At 31.8% G+C, this 27,281-nt stretch overlaps 1 protein-coding gene and 1 long non-coding RNA gene across 17 annotated transcripts in view; both read left to right on the top strand.

Annotated features, from left to right (window-relative positions):
• LOC143191665 (uncharacterized) overlaps nucleotides 1–27,281 on the top strand; it is a 183,579-nt gene that overhangs the window by 90,469 nt on the left and 65,829 nt on the right. The window lies entirely within an intron of this gene.
• LOC143191695 (uncharacterized) lies at nucleotides 24,134–27,100 on the top strand. The gene is made up of 2 exons (XR_013004593.1): nucleotides 24,134–25,541; nucleotides 25,576–27,100. It is a non-coding gene; the product is annotated as an uncharacterized LOC143191695 (long non-coding RNA).

Genomic DNA, 27,281 nt, shown 5'->3' with positions numbered 1-27,281 from the left:
GCGAGAATAAGCTTAAGTTGCGCCTACTGATGTCAGTAGTGTTAAGGCCCTGATAATACTCTTTTTTCACCTCCCAAAGCTTGTGGTTTTCTGTTAGACCACATCTGAGTTGGTCCAGATGTCTAAAGATGAAAAATGTTGATTTTAAAATAAATACATTTTGTCAATTTACAGAGTTCTGAAGTATGTGTAAACCCAGTTGAATATCAAAACCATCATTTTGTTTTTTCAATTTTTTTTTCTTCAACAATTTATTGAATTGAATACCAACAATAATCTTTTTTTTGCAAGTAAAAAAAATAGTGAATGATTTTTTTATCGTTCACAAACCAGGTTTCATTTATAAATGTAGCTATCAAAGTTTCTGTGTGTGTGGAAGCAAAGGTTTGGCTCGAGGACACACCTTGATGGAAAAATAAATTAAATTTTCACCAAGATACCAAAAATAGACTGTTGCTTCATCTGCATTTCGTTAGCTTACATAAGCGAATGCCGTAAAGCTGTTAACACATTAACCAAATTATTTTGCTCGGTCTTGTTATTTTATATATTTTCTATATATACATAAAACTTAATGGCGCGTAATTATATAACATCTAACTATAAATCGGTTAGGCGCGCTTGAATATATCACTAATTTATGTGAATATTCAATTCGTGATATATAAACTACCAATTAGGCCCCAGGTTTGTTTGATATAAATGATTTATTGTATGTTTTGATCCTTTTCTGTATCGATAATTTATTACTGGTATAGAAAAAAGGAAATTATGTAACTAGCGGTAAAATTTAAGCTACTGCATACCAAAATATGATTTTGACTTCTAATTGTACTAATTACGCTTGTGTAATGTAAATAATTTATTTTTGTCATTAATATGTAAGTAAAATGAACACTAATTTGATTTAAAACTATAAGTAGCAAAAATAACTATTTAATTATGTCCCCTATTGTGTGTTTAGAGAAAAAAATAAGTTGGCAGGTTTTTCTTAGTTAATTTTCATTAATCAAAAGCGTATTTTAAAATCAGTACGATATCCCGTCTTCATTTTCAATACATTTTGGGTTATGCGTTACCTGTGTTCAAATTATTATACCCCATGTTTAAGTTTCTACTTATTAAAAGCATCAACCGACCTTTTAGTCCTTTTATATCTCTTATGTAGCGAAGTTATTTTTGACTTGTAGGCCTTACTCACCATCTCATAATCTTCCTTTTTTTACTTAATATCGACCTTTAATTTCCCAGTATTTATATTTAAATAGATACCCAACACTATTTCATTACCGCTTTTTAATAGTTTAGATTCAAAACTTCTTTTGAATAAATAAAAACTCGATATTTATAACTTCTTCTTCGTCTTCTTTCATTTTTTACAGTTGCTCAAACATCATATTTTGACGAAAACAAAATCAAACAAGTCCTGTTGTATCTCTCTCCTTATCTCATCTCTTTTTAATTAAAACAAGCCGTTCTGTTTAACAATGTTTTATTATCGAAATGTAGAAAGTTAATAATCTAATAAAATTTGAAATAATTTAATTTATCTTAACAAAATAAAAATATATAACAATAAAATATTTAATTAAATATATATACTTTAATAACAACCTGGCAACATTGCCAATAACAATAACATTAGTGTGTTGACACAATTTTGTTTTATTGATTTCTAAGCCTTTTAGAATGTTTTAATAATCCACTAACGTACTCTGTGAATCCTAAAAGAAACCAAATATATTTTTGCTCAAAAAAATCGAATTTAATCAAAACTAATTATGTGAGGACAGCGAAACAGTCTTCGACAAATGGAAATTTATTAACCCAACCACATCCAGTCATTTTCCCCGTCACTGGAATTTCTCAGACCCTCCTTCCTCCCGCTGGGGGGTATCGCCCTCCGGTCCAGTGATGCAACGCATCCCCGCAAATCGATCCCTCGCCGTCGTTGTCATAGCAACATCTCAACTGTTTCACCCGTACCGCCTTTCTCTCGCCCCCCTTTTACCGGCATCGCGGTTATTTACATTGCAAAAGGCCCGCTCCACCGACACGTGACTTGATCGGTATCGGCAACATCTGCAGGTTTATCTTACACGTGATTGCCGTCACCCAATAGGGGTTTATTTTTGTTAAGCCCCAAAGATAACACTATTAGAAGGATTCTCTGTGTGGAAATTAATCTCAGACCAATAATCATAAAATATATGGAAATGACTGTGCATCAAGACCGAAGATGCTTTCTTGGCCATTAAAAAAATATATATTCTATATTAAAACTGATCCCCTGTACCAATCATTGATGTCTTCCTAACGAAATTTTCTTCAGTTTAGCAATGATGTGCTAGTAGCTAGTAGCTTAAGAACATCATATCAAGAGTGCTTACTTTGATTCCCCTAGGATAACACAACAAACCACACCAGTGACAAAACAATTAACACCAGCTTATTCTTGAGGCATTTTAATGTCTAACCCAATAATTTGGAAATATTTTAATAGCTGCAACCATTCACAATGAATTTGAAATGCTGCAAAATCGCTTTCCGATTGGATAGCTCAGTTTATTTTTCAAAATTTGACTCTGATACATGACGTATCAAAATTACCTCTTATCCAACACTAAAACCAATGCTTACGTATTTGTATCAATGTGGTAGTTCACTATAAATTTCCAAAAGCATTAGATGACTTTCGTTAACACATTCTTTTAATTTAATAAGAGGTAAATTATCCTGAAATAATATAATTTTTTTTTTAATTCAACATCTTTGGAGGGGAGAAATACTTTCTTGTCCATTAAAAAAAAATAATTAAAACTGGTCCCCTATACCAATCATTGATGTATTCCTAAGGATTTTGAAAATATACTCAGTCTGGCAACGATGTATTGTCTTTCTAGTAGCCAAAAATGTCTGGGACTTCATGGAGATGTTTCCTGGCGAACGTTTTGATTTCTTCTTTGCCTGTAGAGTCTTTACTCTGAATTTGTTTTATTTGAACATAAAATAATATTGCTATCACAGGCACAAGCTCACCATTATAGCTATATTAGTTGTAGTAGTTAATTTTAAATCCAACACTTATTATGCATCGGCATTTTAGATTTTATTCTAAGAAGCCAATATTCTCCATATTATTTCCTTCCTATATGAAGTGTACTAGGATTGTTTACTAATTTGGTTATGTTACTAACTTGTATTCCGCTATGATAATACAACAAACTATATCAATGGCAAAACAATCAACACCAGACTATTTTTGGAGCGTTTAAATGCACAATCTAAAAATTTGAAGATATTTCCCAGCTCTTACAACCATTCACAACAAATTTAAAGTTAAAACATGGAAAAATATATCTTCGTAAACTAAAGCCACGACAATGTCAACAACGCACTGCAAATTTATTTTAAAATAAAGTTTTTAAAGTTATTTTTAAATATTTGTTATATTTATTTTAGTGTCATTATAAAAGAAAGATATTTAACGATCATAGAGACACAGAAGTCATGTATTAGGAATTATTTAAATTAAATAACAATTTAAAAGATCACTTACAAAAAATATGGCCTGTTATCAGTAATTTTGTATGTTTCTAGAAAAAGCACAATAAAGCAAACATGATGAGGAAATTCATATAATATTAAATACTTTAAAGAAACAAAATACAAAAATCATCACAGAGTCGCAGAAACACTTTTTTTCAACATCGAGATAACAGAAGAGCAGCAACAACATTTTAACATACCTAAGAATGTTTATGAAGTAACTTGCAAGATATATTGTCGGATACCATACGATTTGATCGCATTCTAAATGCCGAAAAAGCGAAAGGAATTTCCTCTTTTTTCAAGATTTATAGCGCCTGATGAAATACGTATAAAATATCAGAAGATAAAGAAATGAAAACGAGATCGAGTCATTTTTAGAAGATTAATAATAGGGGGATGAAAAATGAATAATATATGAGGAGTTTGATCGAGGTAAACACAAGGTGAACGATCACATAAGAGTACAATGTCTGGCTGGACGTAATTAGAAGACACCTGTGAGTGTCTGAAAGGGCTGGAGAAAATTTTCCATAATCAGATCACTATTCTATAATTTAGCGGCATGAATAATGTAAGAATAAATTTTTAAAATTCTTATACGGGATAATAGAGTGCTTCGATAATCAAACTACGAGTATTGTGTTGTGACAATAAAAAAAAACTAGTTAGCAATTGAAAACAAATGATGTAATAATTCAGTTTTTCATTTGTTTAGTTTATGAATTTGACGTGAATAGTATTTAAGGTATTACTTTTTGAATAAGAGCCTTTTTGAATAATAGATTCAATAATAATTGAATAATGGAATAATACGGATTAAAAAGCTTTTCAAAACGTTCACAAAATATTGTTAACTCCGCAAATATCGCCGCAGTTAAGAAGCTGTTAAAGGGAGACATCCGAATAATCAATAAATATGTAAATATTGGATAGGAAGATAAAAACATTTTCCTTATTCACCAAATTTCGCAGTGCGTGACTTCTGACTATTTTTGGTGATTAAAGAAATTGGAGAATGGAAAACTTCCGGTCAGACAAAAACTTGATATATATATATATATATATATATATATATATATATATATATATATATATATATATATATATATATTGTAATACTACCAATTGTAATATTTTTCGAAACTTGACTCTTATACATGATGTATCAAAATCGCCTCTTAGTATGGAAATAATTGAAATTCTCGGACGGTTCAAGAGCAATGACTATGCGCAGTTTATACGTATAGAGTTCTGACCTATTGTTTGCTGTTTGCCACGTATAGAGCTCTGACCTCAGTACAAGATGTGCAGGAGAAACGATTAGTTATCGTCTCCGATTCAATGAGCTCCTTGAACTGCCTCCAAACCATATCTACCTCTACACCCGCTAAGAGTGCTTATCCGTGAAAACTAATATTTATTGAATTAACATTATTTAATTTCACTAACAAATATGCTTGCTGGTTCGGTTCTCATAATAAGTACAGATTATGATTCATCAGTTATTTGAAACCTATCTATGCAGGTGTTCTACAATGTAATCTCTGGACCAATATTATATACATGTAGTAATATCTCTAAATGTAAATGAGTAAAAATCGCCATATTTGCTGATGACTCTGCACTATTTGTTACAAGTAACTATATTGAGACCACTCTAAGCGTCAGCAATCATTAAATAATATTACTGAGTGGACTAAAGAAGGACATATAAAACAGAGTGTTTCGAAGTCTACACATATGAATTTCGTATGACATACAAAAAGTAGACTACCGTCCAGTAATAGGTGATTCTAAAACAATGATGATAATGATGCTAAACTCAAGCGAAAGGTGCATGTTAAAAAACAAGCAGAACTTTGTATAAGGCCCAAAAATATGGTGGTTGTTTGAACGATGACCCGAAATAACATTCCCAATAAATTGTTATTGTATAAACACATATTGAATTCAGTGTGGATCTACGGCGTGAACTACATAGATTTCATCAATATCAACCTGATCCAGACTTACCAAAAAAAGTTCCACCCAGCATTATCTATACTCCATTGTATATATATATATATTGTAATACTACCAATTGTAATATTTTTCGAAACTTGACTCTTATACATGATGTATCAAAATCGCCTCTTCTAGTCTTTCAAAACCACTTCCTTTCCAAAAGCACTAAGTGACTTTCATTTACACTTTCTTTTAATTTAACAAGAGAAGGAAGACTATCCTAAAATAACATTTTAATGGCTCCTAATTCGACATCTTTGGAGAGGCGAAATATTGTTACTTACATAGCAATATAATGAATATTATAAAGTAAAACCTAATAGAAGAAGAGTTTTAAGATCTCCTGTAATTTTCTCCTAATTCCCGTCATAATATATGTTGATTTTAGTATAATTTTTTATAATTATTATTATATGATATATTTCTATTTTTATATATGAAATTTATTAGATTTTTGCATGTACTTTGATCAGCGATATCTATCAAAGAAAATGTTATGTATTTTTGTAAACAACTGTTCAACAACCTCATATAACAGTGAAATTCGATGGTTTTGATATGTCTTTATATATAAAACAACAGTTTGCCATTTGGTATTATTGAGTTATTAAGTAGTTGTTGTTTAATTTTAACACTTTTAGATTAGTTAGAGTGAGATTAATTAGAGCTTCTTTGCATCTAAGTTTATGTTTTTTTTATTTCAAAAGTGGTGACTATGATATCAATGAGAAAAAAACACGGTCCGGATAACAGTCCTTAGGACAGTTTAGCAGTTCATGAGCAGACGTAACTGTATCCAGACAGGAAATCATGGGTTAATCTAAGAGGACCATCCAGATCGACACCGAAACAGAATATTTATGACCATAATGTCTCTCTGTGTAAACTTCTGTCACACCCAGCATACTCACCAGACCTAGCATCTTTTGATTACTACATATTCAGATCAGTACATCATGCTTTAGCTGGCTCACCCTCGAAATATTGAGGAAATTGTTAGCAAGCAATGATTCAGTCAATATCTAAATAATTATTAATCATAGTAATCATTGTCTGGTAAAGACGATGGCTGGAGTAGGGCTTTCCATAGAAAGGCTTAATTCCATGTAGGTTTTCACAGAATTAAAAAATTAGAATGCTCGATCATATCTTTTAAACTCTCTGTCCACGACGAAAAAAGCTAACCTAAGTAATATTTTTGGAAGAAGTACGCAAATTCTTCTAAATAGTTCTTCTTCTGGTAATTATTGTTCCCATCCAAGTAGTATATTTTCAATTTGTTTTTGCTACAAAACAATCTCACAAATATGAGATAAAAAACATGATAAATGCGAAACATGTTAATATTTTAAGAGACCCCGCCCTGACACATAGATGGCGCTATTAGAATTAAATCCATACGTTTTTTAGTTAACCCTAACCCTCAAAAGATGCGTGTATAAATTTGACAGCTGTCGGATCATTAGTTTGAGAATTCTAGCCTTTTGAGTGAAGCAACTTTTGTTATTGTGAAAAAAAATGGATAAAAAGGAATTTCGCGTGTTGATAAAATATTGCCTTCTTGAAGGGAATAATACAGTTGAAGCAAAAACTTAGCTTGATGCCGAGTTTCCGGACACTGTCCCAGGAAAATCAACCATCAAGGATTGGTATGCTAAGTTTAGAAGTGGTGAAATGAGCACCGAAGACGATGAACGCAGTGGACGCCCAAAAGAGGTTGTTACCGACGAAAACAATAAAAATAATCTACAAAATGATTTTGAATGACCGTAAATTCAAATTGAATGAAATAGCAGACACAAGATATCAACTGAACGTGTACATCATATCATTCACGAATATTTGGGTATGAGAAAGCTCTGTGCAAAGTGAGCTCCGCGCGAGCTCACTTTTGATCAAAAACAACGACGAATTGATGATTCGGAGCTCTGTTTGTAGATGATCAAGCATAATGAACCCGAGTTCTTGCGTCGATTTGTGATAATGGATGAAACATAGCTCCATCGTTTCACTCCGAAGTCCAATCGACAGTCATCCGAATGGACTTCACACGATGAACCCGCCCCAAAGCGTGGGAAAACGCAACAGTCGGCTGGCAAGGTTATGGGGGCTGTATTTTTGGATGCCCATGAAATAATTTTCATAGACTACCTTGAAAAAGGACCATCAACAGCGATTATTACATAGCGTTATTGGACTGAAAAAAGGACGAAATCGCCGAAAAACGGTCGAATTTCAAGAAAAAGAAAGTGCTTCACCAAGACAATACACCGTGTCACAAGTCAGTGAAAACGATGGCACAAATCCATCCTCATTCATCATATTATCCAGATCTGGCTCCCAGCGGCTATTTCCTGTTCTCAGATGTCAAAAGAATGCTCGCTGCGAAGAAATTTTCGTCGAATGAAGAGGTGATCGCCAAAACTGAGGCCTATTTTGAAGCAAAGGACAAATCGTACTACAAAAATGGTATCAAAAAGTAGGACGGTCGCTATAATCAGTGTATCACCCTTGAAGGGAATTATGTTGAAATAAAAAAAACTAATTTTGCTAAAAAAATGTGTTTTACTATGCTAGGCCGATGACTTTTCAATTGACCTGTTATATCATTCATAAAACTCACCAAGAGTAGTTTAAATATATCAATATGAAATATGACCCCGTTAAAACTCTTCTTTCTTCGATGGCGGAAGCCCCCGCTTGGCGTTTTGGAGTCAACCGTGACTTATTGTGCTTTCTATTAAGAAAACCGCGTCGCTATAAAAATAGATAAAGAATTCAGATTCGGACTGGTCGTCCAGTTTGAAAAAGTGCATATATAAGTTCAACGAACTCCCTCACAATTGTGGTCGTCTGTGTCACATAACACGCATCAAAATTAGTTTATTAACATCACCATGTCGGTAGCGTAATTTGGTTGAGGAATGTCACATTTTGTGTTGTGTGCTTTGAACTGTTGATTTTCCAAAAAAAATTATCGATATCTATATTTTTTCTAGGTAAGAACTGGCCCGGTAGCGATATACGTAAAAACCCTCAAAAATGTATTGAATTGGTGAAGGAGTAAGTATATAAATAATATTTGACAAACTAATTCAGCGGGGAGTAACCTTTTCGAGAATCTGGTTTGTGCTTTTGTGGTGTTGGTTATTTTTTTACATCATACTCCTAGAATTCCATGTACGATAAGTAATACAATACTAATTTATATTTAAAAAGGATTTATTATAACTTTTATTGCTTAGGATTAAAGATAACACTAATAATATGTCAATTTTTTTCGTCTGTAATATTTTGTGACCTGTTAAAACAATTTATAATAAAATACCAACATAACTAAAAAAAGTACGAAACTCAATTTAACTTTTCTTGGTATGGAAATAATTGAACAAAGCTAATATTAATTGAATTAACATTATTTAATTTCACTAACAAATATGCTTGCTGGTCCGGTTCTCATAATAAGTAAGGTGTTCTACAATGTAATCTCTGGACCAATATTATATACATGTAGTAATATCTCTAAATGTAAATGAGTAAAAATCGCCATATTTGCTGATGACACTGATGTTACAAGTAACTATATTAAGACCACTCTAAGTCTCAGCAATCATTAAATAATGTTAGTACGGAGTGGACTAAAGAAGGACATATAAAACAGAGTGTTTCGAAGTCTACACATATGAATTTCGTATGACATACAAAAAGTAGACTACCGTCCAGTAATAGGTGATTCTAAAACAATAATGATAATGATGCTAAACTCAAGCGAAAGGTGCATGTTAAAAAACAAGCAGAACTTTGTATAAGGCCCAAAAATATGGTGGTTGTTTGAACGATGACCCGAAATAACATTCCCCAATAAACTGTTATTGTATAAAACATATTGAATTCAGTGTGGATCTACGGCGTGAACTACATAGATTTCATCAATATCAACCTAATCCAGACCAAGAAAAGTTCTACCCAGCATTGTCTACACTCCGTTGCATATTGGAAATGAAGGCATCTATACAAATCTAAGGCCACAGACAGTTAGCGAAGAATTTAAATGGTTTGCACCAAGTTAAAAAAACACAAGAGGAAATGCTTAAGTATAAAAACGTTAAGGTGCTATAACTGTTCAACAATAGTAGACTTACCCGAAGGTTGAAGAGACCGAACCCTTTGAATTGACATAGTTAAATTATGTGTGAAAGCTGTGCTGTGTTTTAAACAATATGAAGTGCACCAGTGAGAGTACATCCATCAAATGCTAATTAAATTTGGCTCTGAAATCTTAGATCAAGCTTACATTAGATATACTTAGTAGAATCTTAATTTTCCAAACAATTTTAACACACAATCAAGTCGAGCACTGGATTAGTACATCAGTATGTATTTCGCAAATTAAAATAAAACTAAACTACTTATTATAAATTTAAGAATATACTTATATACTAAACAAGTTCGTGTGGTTTGGTTCACTTCAATCTTCTGATCTGCTGCGTGCTAGTAGCTATATTGCTTCCACGTTGCTGTGATTTAGTAACCTTATTTCATGTTTTAGGACGAAATCTTGGATCACTTAATCAACAATATGAAAAATAAAAATCAGTTATGAAGAATATTAATTTACATTAATGTTATAGATTACAAATTTGACTCCGCAATAATTTAAAATTATTACAAAAATATCAGATAAAAAAAAGTTTGATGAATATTAAATATTTTGAGTATCATCTAATTTGGCTGTAAACAAACATTAATGGGTCATCTTTCCTTATATAAACTGCCGAAAAACAGGGAATGATAATGGATAAAATACGAAAATGTTGTTTGGATAATATATAAATGGGGTTAACGATCGCAAACAAGTAAAAGCCCGAAAGTAGGGCTAGAAGAGAATTTTCCATCATATAATTTAGGTTGAATAAACCTCAAAGTCTTCTCACACTCTCAAACAAATTAAATTTGCAAGCGCGCCATTTATTTTTTTCCGGTAGATCAGTAGATTAAATCGTATACGAGGGTCACTATTTATATTTCGGGAATAGAAAAAAAAACAAATAGTTAAGCTGCGAATATATTTTTATTGTTTTTCAAAGTACTCGCCACGAAGATCGATACACTTTTGCATACGCTTAAACCAATTTTCAAAGCATTTATTCCATTCCGAATGAGGTATCTTCAAAACATAATTTTTGAGCTCTTCAATAGCTTCTTCGGGCGATTAAAATCGTTTACCACGCAGTTTATTCTTCAGGGATCGGAACAAAAGAAGTCAATAGGTGCCAAATCAGGGCTGTACTGTTTTGAGTGCTCAAATAGTCTCTTATTTGAGCCGATGTGTGAGAGCTCGCATTGACATGATGAAGAACAATCCGGCGTCTCCTTCATTTGTTTTCATTATTCCACCCAAGACTTCTGGCAAACAAATGGTTGTGTACCAATCAGAATTTACTGTTCTACGATACACGGTGGTTTTTGATGGAGCTTTATCACCAAAAGTCAAATTAAGTTGATTGATGCACTCTTGTTGTGATAATACACGTCCAAAATCGTAAAAAATCATCGCACGAAAATGTTCACGATTCAGTTCCATTTTCCAGAGACGAAACTTTCAACTAAATATAAGATAGCGTCCGTGCGTCAAAATGTTCTGAATATGTATATCGTCAAAAATTCAAACTTTACGATGGAACCGTCAGATAGACTCACATGACAACAGTGTTGCCAATTCCCCAAATATAAATAGTGACCCTCGTATCATTGTGTTATTTAATATTTGCAATTTATAATGACAAGTTTATTGTTCAGCTTCGCTGAATATTCGACAAAAAGTACCACAATAATAGTTTGTACTACTTCGTGTATTATATAATCGCAGTTATATAATGTGATTTGGTATGTATCGCAAGAATATCTCAATTTCTTATTCGTTCACCAAAAATACGACCGGGTAAAAGACAAAAAGCAACATCCAAGTTATAACTTGTGTATTATTTTTAGTGTATTTGTGTATCTCAAAACAATACAGCGTTGGTGTAAATATTTTTCAATGTTCTTGTTTTGTACTTACGTTTATTAACGATAATTTTTAAAATGTATTTCTCACAGACAATACCACATCGAATGTCCACTAATTAATGAATTTAACAAGTACTAAATCATAAATTATATTACGCATACAACACTGATCGTCCAGTAAACATCCTAATGATTCATGATCAAACGTGATAACTTCTAATGTTTGCATTTATTTCAAGTTAAAAAACGTTTAAGAAACCGTAGAAAACATGTTAGTTTGTCTAGAATACTTAGTGTCAATGCTCTTTACCATTCTTTGTTCTGAAGAATTTTTTTATGGTCTTTGGTTTTCTAGAATTAGAGTGTAATAATTGTACTAATATTAATTTTTCTTTCATATACTACAGTGTTTTAATAGTTCCATATCGATCGAATTCATGTTGTTACATAAGTTTCTTCTTTAAATTAATTAATTTGCTTTGTATATACCTACAATTAACAAGAATTTAAAATAAAAACTTTGTTGGACCGCCATTTTATCTGTTTTTACCCGAATTTTCATGGTATACCCTGTATTGAATAGTTTCCCAAATTTTGGTGTCCATCTTCTAGTAGTCTAAGGCTGAGCAACTCGGTTCTGTTCAAATTCCTGCAGATTATATAGTTCACAGCAACTTCAGTCCGCCTTTGGTAACCTTACTCCTTGAATTACGATGTTTGCACCATGAATCTACGAAGGGTTTTTCAATGCATGAATATTACCTAATTGGAATAGTTTATAGCTAGGAGTCTTTTAATACCTTCGATCTAGCTTTTGTGGTCTTACAGTTTCAGCTTCGATGCTTTTACAGCAAAAACTTTATTTTATTTGAAGACTTTTATTTTACGAGAAAGAAATAAGAATTGTTGGAACGAGTATATTAACAATACTTCCATTTCATTCTTATTTTAATATAAAATAAATTCTTAATTGTACACATTTCATTCATCACATCTGACAGTTAGACATAACATACTATTTATCCAAAGAACCAGCTTTATATAGTGCTGTGTTGATTATTTCGTAATTATTAATAAGATCTGTTACTAAATTAAAAGTTTTCTTATAATTTATTTTGATAATTATAAATATGAAATATACATTGTGGATTGCATATACCTAAAATAATAGTAGAAATAAAATTAGAAATGAATTTGATAACTTTTAAACATTTTGTTATAGTTGGCGTATTACAGTTTAATAATATTATCTTTTTTTAATTAATTACATCCTACATTAGATACGCTTAGGACAATTTTAATTTACAAATTCTGTGCTGTTCTGTTATCTAAAGTTAAGAATACACTAATACACTAAACCCATTTTGTCTTCTTCCTTGCAAATAAAACCGTTTAAATGCTAACAATATTTCAAATATGATTCAAAACAAAATATACAGTACCCAGAAGGAATTCTGCCATCATCCTTTATAATTTTAAATTGAAATTTATATTTTAAGATTCGTCCCCATTTCCTGTCAAGGCTCTTCGAATTGACGACCCAGAAACGGACATGCAAATATTTAAATTTATATCTCAACTGTCGGTTTACTTGCTGAAACTCAGAATACAGCAATATGGCTGTGCACGACGATTTAATATGCAATCATGCAATATAAATATTGAACCTTGACGTTATAAAGTTTACGTTCGGTTTACTGCATATAAATTGGCAAAGGTCGATCAGATTTGACGCCGCTGCTACTAAAACTGCAGTGTTACAAGGCGGTGACCACGAATTGAAAGAATCTGGAACAAATTAAAAATAAACAAGAAAAAATGGTAATTTTGCCTCTTACCAAAGGTTATTTTCATTAGAGATACAATTAGTTCTTTGCTAGTTCTTTTTAGAAATAATGCATCTTTATCGTCGAAAGCTTTATATTAGATAAAACTAGAAATTAAATATTTATTGTCAAATAATATAGAACATATATTTCAAGGTACTGTCCATCACTAACCATTATAGTTTTATGTATTTTTCTAGAACCATCTACTTTTTGATATCTCCACATAATATAGAGTAATGTGTAACCGTATAATTGTTGTTGATACTGATTTTAGGGTTATCAGCAACTAATATTTTTAAAAAAATCTAAAATACAAATACATCTCTAGTATCTTTTACCTACTAAATATTTTATTATCTATATTAATGTAATAAAACTAGTGATTATTTCCTTATTTCTTATAAACATGACTCATAACACAAATTCATTTTTTCGTTTGATTTTTCATTTTTGTTTAGATTATCATACGTCAATTTATATTTTAGAGTTTATTTAATATTACATAGAGTAAGAATTTTAATTTACCATCTAAAGAAATAACAACAATTGTGTAATAAACAACAATAGTTAGTGTAGTATAGTTAGTAGTGAGTGTTAAGTGTAGCAATGATAACAGTTTATGTATGACATTCCTTGAGACAACTCTATATTGCTCTACACTGCCCATTCACCAAAAACAAAAGAAACAGTACTTGGAACAGTTTCTAACGATACAGTTATTATGACCAAAAATACATTTATGTCTAAAGCTATAGCAGAACTACAAGTAGCAGCCGGCAAGATCCGCAATTAGATTAGAGAGTGGAAAATAAATGTTAATAGCTCGATATTTGTCCGTGTCAGATTTGCGTAGCGATAAAAAGACCAAAGCCTAATTATATAACTTATGGAACGTCCATTTTATCAAGTAAAGTCAGTGAGATACCTCGACATCGATGGTAAATTACATTAGAAACATCACGTTAAACGAAAGTTGAGCAGATCTGACTCAAAAGCAACTGTTACTATTTAATCCAGAAATACTCCTCACTTGACTTTAGATTTAAGAGAATCTCCTATCAGTTTATAATAAATCAAACCAAACCAAACCGACTAATAGTGCAACGCTGCTAATACAAAGATGTTCGATTAATTGCCAATGCTTATCGCTGTGTAACTAACGAAGAACTACATCGAAATAGAATTGATCCATGAAGTTATATAAAATTTCTTCGTAAAACAACTACCAGCAACCCAAACGGCACGAACTTATATAAAGTATATGAGTATAACTATTCAACCTAGTCTGCTTTACTTTTAGTATGGGAAATAGATACAGAAGTATTTATCTCACACTTGCTTTTTTGATGGCACTTTCCAAATACCATCGGGTTTTTTTTATGGAGATCTCATCATGGTCTTTTTAGTCGAACGATCCTGAACTTACGACTAATCGATAATTAAATTAAACACGCATTATAGGGGTACCTCCATCAAGACATAAGGCACTATTTATTTTAGAGAATACATAATGTATCCAACGGATGAGACATTTATTAACATGAATTATCTTGCATTAACATTTTATTTTGATTTACCTTCTTAAATATAGTTATTGTTAGGTCGATTTATTGACATCAAGTTCACTGCAAGTATGGGATATTGGTCACTAAGTTTTGTACGCCTGCAATCTAATCTTTGTTAAGTATATTTTCAGAAATATTGATGTCTTTTTGGTTGTCTGTCGATTTTTCATTACATCTTATATTAGGCATTCTTAGTAGAATCTTAATTAAAAAATTAATGTATTACTATTGTTCTGTTTTGTTAGTTAGATCAAGTCTTGAGAATATCTTTCAAAACTTTAACAGTAACTGTGATACACTACACATGTGGTTTGGGTTGCTTTAGTCATCTGGTTTCCTAGGTGTTGTCCAGTAACTGTGTTGGTTCTACGTTGATGTGATTTGATAGACTTATTTCATGATTTAGAGTTATATATTGTTTAACTTCGTAGATCCATTTGATTTTGAAGTCATCGTGCAGTTCTTAGTTAATCACGTAATTCTAAGAATTGCTAATTAATTGAAGAACTTTGTTTTGGCAGTGTTAGATCAGTAGTCAATTTTGTACCTTAGTACAACCCTATATTTATACTCTATAAGTCCATTTAGGCTTTATAATGTGCAGATAAACCAACCTGTTTGATTTTAAATTATACGAATAGAGTTATTTGCTTTCGAATTTCATCTGCTTTTTGACTAACATGATGTCGCTATCGATTATATATCGAGAATAACTCGAAATGGTAATGTTTTGGAAAGAGAAACAAATAGACAAGACACCTTGTCAGGTCAATGGGGTTGAAAAGCCATTAGTATTTGTTGAGCTCAACGATGACCCTATGAGATGACTTTTCTCCAGGTTATCGATTTTGACTTCAGTTAAACAGATTAATGGCGAATGAAAGTGAGAAAAATTCTTCACGACATCTTTCTTCCATCCACGATTTTTTTTTCATTATTAATATTGATGAACTGACTAAATCGAACTAAGCAAACTAAATGACAGGGGAGGTTCCTCGTCAGTATAGAAGACAGTTTTACCAATTTAACAAGAAGTAACGTTGACTTTAGTAAGAAAACCTTAACAAGGCATTTCAGATAATCAATTTGATTGTTTTCTTTTGACAAATCATATTTCAATACAAGAAATACATAACGAAAGCTAAAAATTGGCCAAAAACATATCGATATATTGTTTTCGATATTTTTTAAAGATGTCGATATATCGGAAATTTGAAATTTATCTGTGTTCCTGACAAACAACGTTCTGTGACGGACAAAATAGTATGAATAACACAAATCGACATCAAAGAAACGCCGATATTGTTATTTCTCGATATTCGGAAAAAATATCGATATATTATAGATTTGTTGTTTTAATTAAATGTAATTTTAATTAAAGAATTGATTTCAAAAACATATCAGAAAAAAATTGATGTTCATGAAAAAATATCGAAATTTTCTATGTATGTTACTTTGAAAATTAAAAATAAAAAAGTCGTTGATTACAAAAAATAACGGTTTGTTAAAAAAATTATCGAACAGAAAAAATGTCGATATCTGGATTTTAATATTGATGTGTAGAAAAAATATAGTTATACTATCAAATATATTATTAATTGAATTAAATTAAAACTCAATTTCAGTCGCTTATCAGTAACCATTCGCTAGGCGGGAAAATATTTTCTACCGAAATTCTTTCACAAAAATAAACATATTTTCAAAAACTACGTTTCAGTAAAACGTCGGCTGATCCAATTCCGTTCCAAAAAGCCTCTTGCACCGATACCACGATATTTATTTTCTTGAGATATTTTTAAAATTCCGTATCGGGCGCCTCCAGTCCAACACCATTTCCCAGATGCCATGAAAATTGTGAAAGTGATTTTGTTTCCGTAAGGTTCAATATGGTTCGCAATCGCATGTTGTACGGTTTCACGCAAGCTATATCGTAAACGGTAGGTGCGTTGTTGTTTTTTTTTTCAAGTTAATTAGGTTTGGTCAATTAGATCAGGCCTTGAGAATATGTTTCAAAACTTTGAGATTGTTTTTGATTAAACAAAAATCTGTTATATATTTATATGTATATATATAATCCTTAGATCTAATTATAAAATATATTTTTAGTTTTTTTTCCGTTTCTGAAGCAACGTTGCCAGATCTACCATTTTTGCAGTAAATATACTATTATATTTATCTTAATACTCCAGATACTTTTCTAAAACAGATATTTAGTAGGAAACATTTAACATTATGTACTTTGTGATTTTAGTATTCAAGGTAATCCTAATACACCTGTGTCCACAGATTCTAACCGATACTGATTTAACCCTATAACACGTATTATTTTATATTATCTTATGATAATTTCGAGATATTTTAACAATAATATTAGTTACGAAACAGCCTTATTATATAATTTTTAATAATACTTCTTAATAATTTGACAACAGCATTCAGAAACAACAAAAAGTTGCAATAACTGTTTTTCAATGTTGTTGAGTGTTTTTATATATTTTATTATTTAAACATTACCCTTATTTAGATTCCTAACATATTTTTAAAATAATATATAGGATATTGAATTGATTGGTATAAAATTTCATTACCCAACATATTTATGGATTGAACTTAAACTACGAAATTAAAAATGCATTATGACAATAAAATCACTGAAATATAGCAGATTTTGTTAAATATATATTTATAAATGGGACTAATAAAATTACTTCTATTGGAAGTATTGTTAGATTCTGCAACTACTGTTTACAGGGTATCACATTTCCAGTTGATATCTAGCCTAACTTGTGGACCTAGGCACTGACTATATATAGAGAATATTTCAGAATGTTTGGCAGTTTTAACATTTACCTTATTTAAAACCAGTAGTTTCGCTAACTCTTCATAGATTTATATAAATGATATTAAATCAAAGAACAACATAGCCGGCTTCGTTGGCGCTGTGGTAAAGGCGACAGGACGGTCCACCTACTGTTGCGATAGTCGCGGGTTCGAATCCTGCTGGGGCATGGTCGTAAATTTATGTTTGTGATTGTCCTAGGCGAGAGTGTAAAATCCGACAAGGAAAATGATCCCAGTCACGCCACTAACCGGGCTGGGTAAGACCGGATGTCTTCTGGGATGATTTCTAAGTTGGTCACTCTCCAGTCGGTAAGCTTAATGCCGAGGACCGTGGTTCGGAGCCCACGTTAAAGAGTAGGTTCAGTCCAGATGAACCCTCGTTGGTAAAAAGGAGACTTAGAAAAATGGAGAAAAAACATAATCAAATATATTCTAAAAATTATATTGAAAGAACCTATGAATTACATTGCATATGGAGTGTAGACAAGAAAGTAACTCGGTTTCTTTCTTATCTTATTTACAAGCATTCTTATGTTATTCTTAATATATTTTATTTGGGTTTAATTTATTTCTTAATTTTTTCTTTTTTTTGTTATTCTACGTAATTCCCCTCCAACTTTTCGATACCATTTTTGTAGTACGATTTGTCCTTTGCTTCAAAATAGGCCTCAGTTTCGGGGGTCACCTCTTCATTCGACGAAAATTTCTTCCCAGCGAGCATTCTTTTGAGATCTGAGAACAGGAAATTCGGAAGCCCAATTCATGGATTTTTGCCATCGTTTTCACTGACTTGTGACACGGTGCATTGTCTTGGCGAGGCAGCACTTTCTTTTTCTTCAAATGCGGCCGTTTTTCGGTTATTTCGTCCTTCAAACGATCCAATAACGCTATGTAATAGTCGTTGTTGATGGTCCTTCCTTCTTCAAGGTAGCCAATGGAAATTATTCCATGCGCATCCTAAAATACAGACGCCATAATATTGCCAACCGGCTTTTGCGTTTTCCCACGCTTTGGAGCGGATTCATGGTGTGCAGTCCACTTGGATGACTGTCGATTGGACTTCGGAGTGAAATTATGGAGCCATATTTCATCGATTGTCACATATCGACGCTAAAACTCGGGTTTATTACGCTTGATCATCTTCAAACACTGCTCCGAATCATCAACCCGTCATTGTTTTTGGTCAAAAGTGAGCTCGCGCGGCACCCACTTTGCACAGAGCATTCTCATACCCAAATATTCGTAAATGATATGATGTACACTTTCAGTTGATATCTTTAGAGTGTTTCCTATTTCATTCAATTTACAGTCATTCAAAATCATTTTGTGGATTTTTGTCGGTTTGTATTATGTATTCGTCGGTAACAACCTCTTTTAGGCGTCCACTGCGTTCACCGTCTTCGGTGCTCATTTCACCACGTCTAAACGTAGCATACCAATCTTTGATGGTTGATTTTGCTGGGGCAGTGTCTGGAAACGCGGCATAAAGCAAAGGTTTTGCTTCAACTGTATTTTCCCTACAAAATAACAAAAGTTGCTTCACTCAAAATGCTATAATTCACAAACTAATGACCCGACAGCTGTCAAATTTATACACGCATCTCTTGAGGGTTAGGGCTCACTAAAAAATATATGGATTCAATTCTTGTAACGCCATCTATGCGTCAGGCCGGGGACTTTTCAATTGACCTGTTATTAGTAATCAATAGCCGTTTCTTTGTATGTTTACATGACTTGACAAACAGTCTTTAATCTTAAAATATATATATATTTATTTTTATTTACTTACTTTTACTTATATAGTGTGTCAAAGTTTATGTGCTAAAGTTTTGTCGTTTTATAATTATAATTTAATAACCAATTCGAAATAAATAACTGTTCGTTCTATTAATAGTCTAAGTATAGTTAATCTTCACGCCACATGAGCTTGCTGCTCATTGAATAAACGCCAGCTGATTGAAACCATCCGCTTAATTCAATTGCATTCGATGACCATTAACAGAAGATCGATTTCTCATTCTTCGTCAGGGTATATAAGGTTTAATGTCAGTCTACATCGATAACTCGGATCTATTTACAGCGTATTTGTCAAATAACTTTGATATCGAATTTCGATTTGATTGATGGACGTTGAAATTACATCGAGTCAGGTCACGCAAGAGTGAAATTAGGATTTTAAAAAATCCTAACGTAAAAAATAATAATTTATTAGGAAGTTATGATTTGTCCAGTGTAATGACATGTTACGCATGGGATTATACCGAACCAAAAGAAGATAATTTAATGGGAAACCTTATCCAGATGTATTTCAACTAGATAAAGCGAGAGCGTATTTTGGAATGATGTATAGTTGCCTATTCAGTGGTTAAATTTCACAAAAGGCGAAGGGGCATATACCTAGGGTGGGTGACCCTAGGAGATGCCAAATAAAACTAATGAATCGTGCGGCTGGAAGCAGATGTTCTAAACGGAACAATGAGTTTAAGAGAATAAGTTCCAGGTGATCAAGTCCGTACCTTGTAGATTAATAAATATTAGCTTTCCAATGTTGTTGAGATCAATGAAACCTTGCAATTTTAATTATTGTTTGTTTGTTTGTTGTTTTGTTTTGTTTTGTTTGTATTGTTTGTTGCACAGTTATGTAAATAATTTTATTAATATATTATAACTTTAATTACGTGATTTCAATTTTTTTTTGGGGCAATTAATATTATTGTTTGATTTCCGTTATATAATATAACCATCCAAATATGTAGAAGATCACTTCAGTAAGTGATCTGCTGTACAACTTATAATCTAAATCTTATTCTAGATATTATTTTAACTTATTTTAAAATATATCCTAACTTATTCTAATGACTATTCCAACTTATTCTAGAAATTACTAAATTTCACTTTATGTGTCTATTAACCAGTTCGTATGGTAGTTTGCGTTTGAGCCTACGCACTTCACTGTCATCGCGCACATTTAACTGTTTGGCGATTGCACAGGGATGCACTAATAGTCTTTCAGAGTATTTCGCACTAGCACTTCCTATCACACTTATTATGGGTTCTATGTGGATTTCGCATTGAATCAGTTTGTTGGTGAATATATATTTTTGATTATTCAAAACAAGACTAAAGCTTTTCTGTATATATCGACATTTTTTTCAGAAAAATTTTTCGATATATTTTCCGAATAAATTTATTATTATTATTATTTAATTAATACATTGTTAACCTACAATTTGCCTTTATCATAACTTAAATCTAGGTATATAACTAGAAGGACCCATCGGCCCTATCTCAGTCTCTGGTGAAATAATGTTTAGACATGTCACTGCTGTATTTTTTAATATATGCACCTCACTACACAAGATCGGATGTTTTGATTCTTTTGAGGCTTTGTCTTATTCTGGAGGTATCCAAAAGCTACTATATTTCAATATTCTCATGAGAATGGAGTCTTCCTCATGTCCCCTTGCAATTCTCTTGATTTCTTGACTGACTGTGGGTGTCTGACGGTCTCGATGTAGGTAATCAATCCTATAGTATTTGGGTGTACCCACAATACCTCTCAGGACTTTGTTCTGATTTTTTTTTATTTTATTTATCTTACTCTTTGCAGAACATCCCCATAATTGAACTCCGTATGTCCATATGGGTTTCAGTATTTGCTTATATAATACAGTATTGCATTTTATTATGTATGATAATTGTGATGTTCTTCCAATTAGCCAGTACAGTTTCCTATATTTCAATTCCAGTTCTTTTCTTTTCTTCTTTATATGTTCCTTCCAGCGAAGTTTTGCATCAAGATTTATTCGGAGATATTTAGCGTTGTTGCTATATGGAATTATAGTATTATTTAATGTTATTCGTGCTTGTACGGTCTGTTTGTAGGTGAACTGCACATATACAGATTTACTTTCATTAACTCTTATTTTCCAAGCTTGTGTCCAATTATTTATATTGTCACTTGCCTGCTGTAATTTTCATGTGGCTTCTTTACTATTGTCTCCGACAGCAATAATTGCAGTATGATCAGCAAATGTAACCAACGTAATATTCTCCAATTGTGGTATATCACAAGTGTAGAGTAGATAAAGCATTGGTCCCAGTACACTTCCTTGTGGTACACCTGCTTTAGCTTCTTTTATTGTAGAGTAAGCTTCTTCTTGCTTGACTCTAAATATTCTGGTTGTAATGTATGCTTTTAATAGTTCGGTGTGTTGTTTTGGCAGCATTCTCTGCAGTTTACGAATAAGGCCTTCATGCCAAACCTTATCGAGGGCTTGTGCTACATCTAAGAATATAGCTGAGCATACTTTTTTACTTTCGTAGGCTTTTTCAACAACATCTTTTATTCTGTGGACCTGGATTTAATGCTTGTTAATAAACCCAAACTGTTGTGTTGGTATTAGGTATTTTCTCTTTATAATCAGAATAAATTAAATACAATTTTTAATAAACCTTTAAAATTGTTACTTAGGTTTAGGACATATCATTATTCTTTAAGAGAATGTTGGTACTTAATTTTAAATGTTTATCGAAATATCACTATTCTTTAAGAGATTTAGAAAAAAATATTTTAAGCTAATATTTTTTGTTCTTATTACAAAAAAATATTTTTGGCTGCAAAGGTCGGCGCCATGACTATATGTTCTTAGAGTCTCCCGATGATTATCTTGTTGATGTAGTTGATAGACGTTACATGTTATCACTGTTGTAGTACCTTGTATATTGTCAAGATAGTCACTATATCGATATCGATATTTTTTCGCGGACGACATCCCTATCTCACACACCGCAAGTACATCGATGATCCCACATGACTGTTTTACCGAGTTAATCATTCTTTATACCTTATATTTCAATTTCGTCGAGCGCACACAGCACCTAAAAGAAATCAGATAAAATAGCAATTTGCATTTTCTCCATTACTGTAACCGAAAAAAAAACAGAAAAAGACGGATATATGTACGTAAAACAACCAACCCCGAATACGTTTCGAAATCATTAGCATCATTTTCTTAAACGTCACCATTAAACGGGCAGTATAATCATTTAAAAACGAACATCCTAATAATTAAAATAAATGTTTTCGATTAATTTAAATGGCGGCCACTTAGAGGCAGTACTGCGAGTTATTAACAATCCCGTTTTGTTTTTGTTTCGTTTCGTATTCTCTGTCGCGAGCTCGTACTTTTTTTAACCACTCGGTGAGTTATCATCATAAGCTTTGCCCAGTTTTGGTTTATTTAGTCATTAATATGATTTTAGAACTGTGGTCTTATTGTTTTCAAAAATACACTCATATTTTATTGATTAATAAGAGACTATACTACAATTACCTCTGGAAAAATACACCATTTTTCAGATTTTTTCTCTGAAACTATTCAATGAGTATACATTGAATTTTGAAACTTCAATGTACATGTTTTCAGATATAAGGAACTGTTTTTGTATACATTTGAGAAACTAGATAACTGAAATACATAGCTGTTACTAGAAAAAATCAGTGTATTTCACACTTACATTCATTTTTTCTGTAGAAGCCATCAAGGGTTTCATTTCATTTGAAACTTCACAGATTGCCAGATTTCTTAGGCAAAAAACGACTTTAAGTTATATATTTCAAGCATAGTTACTAATTAAACATATAATTAAGATGAATGGCTAGATAATATATATGACAAGTTACAAATTAAATTTTAATTTAAAGAAAAAACAAAGACAAAACAAAGTATTAAAAAGTAAAAATAAATTAAATTTGAAAAAAGTACTCTTATGGACATATTTTTAAGGAGTTAATTTTCGAAATATGGGTTAAAACTCACTTTTTTTCAATTTTATAAACTAAATGCCCCCTAATTCTGATTGATTTGTGTTTTCTTCTCTCATTAGTTCTTCATTTTGTTGAGCAGCACCAAATGTCTCTCTCGCAATAATTTAGAAACAAAAGTGAAAAGTCAAAATTAAAAACATTATTCAAAATTATTAACATAGTGATACTGTGTAATTGCATTGTAAACAATTGCTTGAAGATTTTTCGTCTAAATTGATAATGAGCGATGAAACCCATTTTCTTCTCAGTGGCCACGTGTTTTGGGGAACACAGAATCCTCAATGAATTCATGAAACATCATTGCATCCACTAAAAACAACCCTATAGTGTGATGTTCATACTGGAAACATCATTGGTCGCTTGTTTTTTGAAAATGACCAAGGTGTTGCAGTTACTGTTAGTGCTGAATGGTATCAAGACATGATTTAAAATTGTCTTGTGCCTGAAATGGAAGAGCAAGGACTAGAGGACATGTGGTTTCAGCAAGATGGAGCTACAGCACACAGAACTCATTCAACAATTCAATTACTCAATGACGTTTTTCCACAAAGGCTAATTTCGCGAAGTGGCGATTTGGCCAGCCATATCTCTGAATTTAACAGCACCAGACTTTTTCTTATGGGGGTTTTTTAAAATCAAAAGTTTATGCGAATAAGCCCCAAACGATTCAACATCTTAAAGACAATATTCGTCACGAAAATGAAGAATTCAGCCTCAGTTATTGCAGGATATCATAAAAAATGCCTTACAAAGAGCCGAAAGTACTTTTTATGAAATCCAAACTTATAGACATTCAAGACCACGTTGTACATATATAATATTTTATTATCTAATGATAAATTCGGTTTGTGTTCAATAATCCAATACATTTTGTAGTCCAAGCTGTTTTCCTTTTTCAAGTATATGCTTCTTCCAAGTTACATGTCGGCCTAGACACACCAAGAAATTTAGCATTATTTGTCCGAAAGAGAAAATAAGATAGAATAATAATGGTTGCCAACTTATCACTTACGTCAAAGCAATCAAATTTAACAGTGTATAATGTTATACTTTAGGGTAAAAGATGTGGCTCGGTGAATGGAGGTAAAACGAAATGAAGTGGTGTTTACATTATGTGACCGTTATTTATTGGCTATATAAAAAAATGTGAAAAATACAAATAATAAAACGGATGGCAGCGGTGTTACCTGGTGACGAGGCTTGGGCAGTCGATGGTGGCACGTCTAAACCAAACGAGGGTTGAGCACTGAATGAATCGAAATACCCTTCAATAACATCCCAGATAAACGTCTCGGGGTTGCCGCCAGCTATTCGTTATCGGGTTCTAGTTGGCGCTGCTGGCACCCCGCCCGTGTTCAACATCTGGGATTAGATTTCTGGGTATTTTGTAGACCGTTATTCCACGATGTAAAATTCGACATGCCTCAAGGTCGCTACAATACCATTAAAAGTGCCTCAGTGATAATGTAAAAATGCATACAATCTAAAATGTAAAATAAAACGCTTTTTACGGATATTTACACATATATAAAACTAAAGTTCATTGATCTTTTTTTTTCTTGATGGCTTAAGCCGCAAAATCATCGAGGATAAATCATTGGAACATTATCTCGGACCTATCCATGTATAAAAGTCAATTATTCGCAGCAGTAGGACTCCTGTAAGACGTTGAAAGTAATAGACATAAGCCCATTATACTTCCAATTATCTTTTATGACGGTAAAAACACACCCACGTCGTAATTGAGCTACAAGACGACACAATTGGTCGACAGTATTTCGACCATACTTTGGTACCGACTCTGTAATTAGATTTCGTCATTAATCAAACTCAATCTATGTTAAATAAGTTACCTTTGTTTGGTTTAGAGTGAAATCGAGATGTTTACAAGATATATACCTTAAATTTTCAGTAAATGTTATCGCCACGAATAACCACGAATTAGGAAAATATTATTTTAAGTCCAAAGGGATATTTAATGTGTCCCTAAATAAATATTGGTGATAATTATATTTATATAGGATATTTTTTTCGAACAGTAAAGCTTGTATTATGGCTTACTGTCATTTAAAGCATAACAAGTTACCAAAACCAGATTTATGCTACAATAATGCTTTCAAATTAAAAAAAAAGCTTTCAGCTTTTTTAATCGGTATAGTTCCAGTCTCCGTATGGATCTTGTTAGTTGTCACTTATAGTTTTCCTATAGCTATCTAATTATGCCTTTTTGCAAACAACCAAAGTTATTTTTAATATTTTTTTAATCTCAGATAATATCATCTGAAATACCGAATTATCTAAATTGTCATGAGAATGCTTAAAAAACGTTTTAATAAATTAATGATATATTATTCCTTTGTTACTCTTCATCTCTTCTTTCTTAATAAACGATACGATATCAAAGAAAGAAGTTAAATTGACCTTGAAATTCACCAAAAAAAATTGAAACATCGATTATATTATGTCTGAAAAATTGTTTCTGATACTAATATTTGCTCAATTGGTATTCCTCATTCTTTTGATATTGATTCTTTTATTTCCATGATATATTTTTTATGAATCTTTGAATAATATATTTCAACGAGTAAGATAAGAATATTTAAATAATAACATATATCATAGTTAATACAATAACTAGATCAAGGACTTTAATACACTTTCATTTAAAAATGTTATCTTAAATTAGCGTTCAAAAAATGTTTATGAATATCATCCATCATATAAAGATGATGAGCATGTCATAAAACCAAAAACAAATATGTTTTTGTGGGTTTCTTGATAATAATCAAGCTGAATGTAGGGCACGCTTTCTGTATTATCTTATGTAATGTTGTGGGTTTTTTTAATAAAAAAATGTTTCAAAATTCGTCAAAAATAATTTGTCTTGTCCTAATTCTCATTTCTCTTTCATAAAATAAATTCTCAGTAAAAACTGCATCAATAACTGGTTTAAGCTTTTTTACTTTTTATCTCTAAAGTTTACACTACAGTCACAAACAAAATATTATTAATATTGTCATTTAATGAAATACGATATCGTTCATTCAGTTTATATAGAGCTGCACAAATATTTCAACATTCCTCAATAGTCAATAAATTATATATAGATGTGGGTTTAAAACATTACCACGTTATTTTAGTTATCTTTGGAGTGTCAGTGCCATCTACCACATCTTTTATTTGATTTGTCCTGAAACCATAATGTAATTTATCAGATTTAGTACTTTATTTAGACGTTATTAACTTTATTGCTTATAAATTTGAGCTGAAAGGACTACTGTGTGTTTTGTACAGCTACACTGGTTCTCAAATGATAATCTTAAGTTAATCTTAAGCTTTTTACAAAAAAAATGGTGATAATGAAGTTAAATCTTAAAGTGTGTAAAATGGTACAAGATATAGACTTTATAAAGTTTAAAGGGATTTTAAGATGGCAATAAAAGCTGTGTTATTGAATGTAATTTATAAAAGGAAACTAGATCACCGATGTATATTTTTTAGAGCTTCTGTTCAAATTTGATATTGATTGGAAGCAAAAACGACTGCACCTGGTGAAGAAACAAATGCCTTGTTCTGTCTTAATATGGCGCCATGCCAAAACATGTATTAATTATTACACCATCCAGCATATTCTCTAAATTTATCCCCCTG

This window comes from Rhynchophorus ferrugineus, unplaced genomic scaffold (assembly GCF_030347505.1).
Source record: "Rhynchophorus ferrugineus isolate W39M unplaced genomic scaffold, kcgeb_rfMv2 rfM2, whole genome shotgun sequence".
NCBI classification, from domain to species: Eukaryota; Metazoa; Arthropoda; class Insecta; order Coleoptera; family Curculionidae; genus Rhynchophorus; species Rhynchophorus ferrugineus.
This window is presented reverse-complemented; position numbering and strand designations above follow the sequence as displayed.